This window comes from Caretta caretta, chromosome 5, assembly GCF_965140235.1.
Source record: "Caretta caretta isolate rCarCar2 chromosome 5, rCarCar1.hap1, whole genome shotgun sequence".
NCBI lineage: Eukaryota > Metazoa > Chordata > Testudines > Cheloniidae > Caretta > Caretta caretta.
Genome location: NC_134210.1, coordinates 31683249 through 31689248, shown reverse-complemented (window position 1 = coordinate 31689248; position 6000 = coordinate 31683249).

Sequence of the window (6000 nt, the reverse complement as noted above, 5' to 3'; positions counted from 1 at the left end):
TTGCTTGTAACCATTTCTGACTTTATCCCTTACACTTGAACTCACTTAAAACCCTATCTTTTTTATTAATAAACTAGTTTTACTTTTAATCTAAATGAACCCAGCGCTGTATTTGAATTACAGTGATAGTTATAGCAACAACCTGCTGTGTTTGTCTCTTTAAAGGAGCAGTGGACTTTATTGCTTCTCTAAAAGTTCCAGTAGAGGTATGGGCATTTCAGGACAGATGGTTTTGGGGTAATTTGGGACTGGGGTGTGTTGAGGTCACTTAGCTAGTGGTAACCAAGGCCGGAGGAGACCAGAGGCTGTGGTGTAACAAGCAGACTGCTGGAGTCAGACATGCTGAACCAGGGCTGCTTAACACACAGATACTCAGTTCATGCTTGTCTGCTGGCTGGGAGCATCCAGACAGGGAGATACAGCAGAGGAGCATGTTAAGACATTCCAGTTGGTGACACAACCTCTCACTGGTCTTGCACCCCAAAACATGACAATTGGTCAGACCTGCTTGTACAGGTAGCTGCAGTCTAAACTCCCAGTCACAAGGCAGTGGGGCGTGGGTCCCTGCCCAGAGAAAAGTGAAGGCTAGTTGTCTGAGATTTGAATGGACTTTCCTTGAGACAACCACAAAGGGGAACTAAAGGTACCATTACCTAAAGCTCGACACCAGTAACCAGATTTACACATGCAATTCAATTGCATGTTCAAAGATGTGGATGCAAATTTTTCAGATGTGATTTGCACTCACAAAAGGGAGGGAAATTTGATCCTTTTGTGAAAATGTAATTTGGAGAGAATTAAACACACTTTACTTTGCCCTCTCCCCAAGCATCTGATCTTATGTTTTAGGGAGGTAAAGAAAAGCTATAGAGGGGATACTTCTGGAGACAGCATGTAAAGAATTATTTAAAAGCAAAACACACTACTCTTTGGTCAGATACTAGCATGGGTATCCAATTACCCACTATATTAGCAACCTTCTGTTATCCACCTGGCAACATCAAAGCTCAGTTAATGTCACATATTTGTCGAGGAACTATCACAGAAATCAAGACGACATCATACAATATTACCTGTGAGAAAACAAATTATCCTCTTCATTTGACATTTTCTTTGTGAGTTCTTGGTTTCTGTATTCAATATTTGCACAGTAAAACTGCAATCAAGAGCCAGCATCATCATCTGCAAGCATGCCTCAGAGACCGCTGCGCCAATGAGTAAAGTGAAAATGAGTTATCAGAATAATTGCACCCCACGTTCAGACTGTTCCTTTCACTAACCTATCCCCTTTCACACTTTTACTGCTCCTTATTTATGGATATTCACCTCCTTGTTAACACCTCATTAAGCCACACATCTATGACTATTTTTCTAGAAAGTGTGGTTTAGATTGTATCCACAGTTGAACTCTCTGTCTACACTTGTGGTCCCCAAACTTTTTATCTTGCACCCCCCTTATGGCTGTCTGCGTCAGGGCTGAGGCCGCAGCTGGGAGAGGGACTGTGGCTGGAGCCAGAGCCTCAGCCAGGCCAGGAGCCGGGGCCAACGCCGGGACTGCAGCTGGGGTAGGTTAGGGCCGGGGCTGTGACCGGGGATGCGGGTGGAGCAGAGCTGGTGGGAGAGTGGGACTGGATAGCATTCCCTCCAAGAATATTCCTCTACACCCCCTTAGAGGTGGTAAGCAAAAGAAACTGTGACAAAGAGCTCTAGGATAAGGAGCTAAGAAGCAAGCTGGGAAGACTCAGTGAAAAGCCAAGGGAAGCCTCGGGGATTGGGACAAGAAGATGAAGGAAGTGGTGGGGGGAAATGAGATGGAGCCAAGGGAAGTGGCATGGATGGGTGGAGACTGGGAGAAGGAATGGGGGGACAGGGGAGAGTGGACTAGGACAAGCTGGAGGAGCTAGAAGCAGAAAGAGTCAGGATGGGGAGGGGGAGTGGATAGGACAGGAGGGATTCTATCCAGTGGAGTACATTCCCTCAGAACCCATAATAAAACCAGTATGCCTGAGTCTCATCATTCCTATGCTGTTACCAAATGGCTGTGAAACCCACAGAAAAAAAAATCTCATCCTCCTCTAGTAGCTGGCCCACAAAAAAGATGACAGCCTACTACTGCTATCAGTTACTCCATGAGCTCAAATGGCAGAGCTTTGTGCTGTGGATCTACATACCTTGCTGATAAATAATATTACAGTCAATATTTTTTCACTATATATTCCATATATACACTTTTGACATTAATGTCTATGCCAGTGGTTCCCAAACTAGGGGCCCCGCTTATTCAAGGAAAGCCCCTGGTGGTTTGTTTACCTGCCACGTCCGCAGGTTCGGCCGATCACAGCTCCCACTGGCAGCGGTTCACCGCTCCAGGCCAATGGGGACTGCGGGAAGGGAGGCCAGCACATCCCTCAACCCGCACTGCTTCCTACAGCCCCCAATGGCTGAGAACGGCGAACCGCGGCCACTGGGAGCTGCGATCAGCCAAACCTGTGGACGTGGCAGGTAAACAAACTGGCCCAGCCCACCAGGGGCTTTCCCTGAACAAGCGGCACCCCTAGTTTGGGAACCACTGGTCTATGTCTTTGTTCCACATCCATAAAATGATACTAATTATATCACTTTGCCTCACAGGGGTGTTCTGAAAATAAATTCATTAATGTTTCTGAAGCACTCACATGCTACAGTGATAAGCACCATAGAAGTGCTCATGAGAAAATAAACAATTATATTCTTCAGAGCAGGGTTTGTATAATGTGCAGTAAATAAGACCTGGGGAACAATAACAATTAAACAAAATATTGAATAGCTTCTCATCAAGCACCATCCTTCCTACACATTGAATGAGACAGGTGGAAAAATAATAGCATGATCAGGTAATTAGAGACTGTATCATAATGAATATGCACAAGGAGACCCAACAAGGTTGTATGAGCAACCTTAATTCTGGAATTTCTATTGTTACAGTACATGATTTTGGAGCCGTAATGTTCTTTTAATGTAGTGTGTGAACACACACACACACAGAGACAGAGTACAGTTTGAGGCCCCAATTGAAACAAGGGTCCCATTGTACCAGTAACTATATAAACACATCTTAAGAAACAGTCCCTCCCCTGAAAAGCATAGAACTGAACAGACAAGACAAAGGGTAGAAGAAGGGAATAACAGTATTTCCTATTTTCCATATGGGGAACTAAGACAAAAATTAAGTGACTTGCCCATGGGCACACAGGAAACTTTTAAAAGTGCCAGGTGTTAACCCCATATCTCCTGTGTGCCAGTCTATTGCCTTAACCACAAGATAAGCCTTCCTTTCCATAGCACTGCTAAAAAAAAATCTTGAAATTGCCAAGTATTTGTGGAAAGAAAATATTCATTTCAAATTTGTTATTTGCATGAATATTTCTGCCAGTAAATTCATTTGCCAAACATTTGTAAAAAGCAAAGTCAAAGGGGTTTGGTGACAAAGGAAATTAAAAGCATGGTTACTTTGAGGGAATGCCTCTTACTTTTCTCTGCAGAAACTTTTAAGCTCCAAACAGCTATTGAGAAAGACCAAACTTCAGCTATTCAAGATCACTATAAGGCTTATAATCTTATATGGAGGTGAGACTTGGGCACTTTACCTTCAGAAATACAGTGTTGAGATGAATTTTTGGAGCCAGTAAAGGGGAATGATATGTATAGAAGATCTAAAAGGGAACCACGGTAGGTCTGGACACAGCCAAGTCGAGTAAACAGTTAAATCCCAACAACTTCAGTGAGCAGGGCATGTATTTAGGATGACAGAAAAAAGATCAGCTAAGCATCTCTTGGAAGGACATTCTTATCGTGTTGGACCTTGTGGCTGACCAATGAGAAGATGGAAGGATAATATTAAACAAGATCTAACAACTTTTAGTGTGAACTACCATTAATGGGAAAAATATGTATGAGACAGAAAAAGGTGGAGACAAGTTGTAAGAGTGGCTGAAGACCTCCATGGTCTACAGAGGTAGGGAGTAGTAGCAATAAACCCAAAAGGACTTTGAACACAGCTGAAGCTAATTTATTTATAAAAATATCACAGGAATATTTGTAGATATTTTTGTAGGCTTCATTCTTCTTTACAAAGAGCTCACATATTCAGTACTACTGCAAAGCACAATGGGATTGTCATGGGCTTGTATCACGCTGAATTTACATTAGGGCTGATCAATTTTTTTTTTTTAGAAAAAGATATAAAAAATTGGTGTTTCATTGAATATGAATTTCTCCTCCCACCCAACAGCCCCCCCACCACCTTTTTTGCCTTTTAAACAATGCAAACTGAAAATTTTGGATTAAAAATGTTTTTGTTTGTTTCAAAACAGTGGGATTACAATTGGGTCTCCTAAAATTAATAATTGTGAGGTTTAGTTTTTACCCCAAGAATAAGCCCTGATGAACAGTCCCTCCCTATTCAACAAGGCATTTAAGTACATGCTCAAGTCACATTAACTTTAATAGGACTTAACGTATACCTAAGTCAAGTGCTCTGATAACTGAGATGACCTTAAGCACATCATAGATTCATATATTTTAAATCCAGGAGGAACCATATGATCATTTAATCTGACCTCCTGCATTACCACAGATCATAGAATTTCAGCAACTGCTTACTGCATTAAATCCGTAACTTCTGGTTGAGCTACAACAGATATTTACATTCTTTGTTGAACCTGCTGATAATGGAAGAGCATCAGAACATTTCTAGGCTTTTCCAGATAAATCTGTTGGGCCTTTTGGTTGCCAGTGCTTAAATATTTGAAGGTCTTTCTCTGCAACAGAAACTACAGGTTGCTGTTTATACTCCTGCCAATTTTCTGTGAAGTATGTCAATATAATTCTGGCAGGATGGAGTACTAAAAATGACACTGAAGGTTAAGAGGATGCTTTTAGGAAAATATACAGTTCTGCTCCACCGTGATTAAAAACTGTGGATGAGCTGTTACCTTAAAAAAAAGAGAGAGCGAGAGAATTGAAGAGGTTTGTTAAGTCATTGACTGGATAACGAGGGCATTTTTTTAATTACAGAGTTTAATTGAAAAGGTAAGATAGATTGTATATATCATAATATAATTAGTAGAGAGGCTATAAAGAACACATCAAATGGCTCTCATTAGTTTTGAGCCAAATAATTGATATTTTGGGGATTATATTAAGTCTAGGTTTTTAGAAATACTCATTTTGGAATCATGTTATGTAAAATGTCATCTTGCATCTTTAGATCTCAGATTCAGCCAAAATCCTTGACTTTGGTGGATCAATTCAGCACACAAACAATTGTCTAGATCAAAAAAATTTTGTCTTCCTGTATACAGGTTGCTCTTTTAATTGTGAATGTAACCTTTTCCTGTTTGTCTATATATTTGGAGTTAAATAAATGAATCTGATTTGCATGTCTGCATAAAGAGTCCATTCCTCTTCTTTCTCCAGTTAGAGATTAATTCAGTATCTCTATCACATGAAAGCGAACATTACTAAATAGTCAGTACAAAAAAGAGTTGAAAGCAAAAGCTATTTTTTTGTGGAGAAATGACACGTACCATACACTATTGCTTTATAAGAGTTACACTTTGGAGGAAATCTGGAGATTCAAATGCTCGTTCCATCTCATTCCAACGTGGGTGACCAAAGTACAGCTGCCTGGATCAAGAGAGAGAATTGCATGTTGGGATCCTAAGTCTTTGTAGGCTGCACCTTTTTATAGTTGCAATCTGGTCCCACATTCCGCAGATTAGGGATAGCTCTTTGACTCCTGGCAAGTTATCAATGAAGTTGCCACTTAAAGTACACAGAAGCAGGTTTGTTAGGAGAGAAAAGCAGCACTTTTATTAACTGCTGGAGCACTCAGCTCAGATGGTCAGGCTCTGCAGTCGTACTGGTGTGATACTCAGTGTACCTTGCAAGCAGAGAAGGGAATGTGCAGACAAATGGCGACTTTATGGAACCTCTGTACACTGCAATCCCTGACCCAAT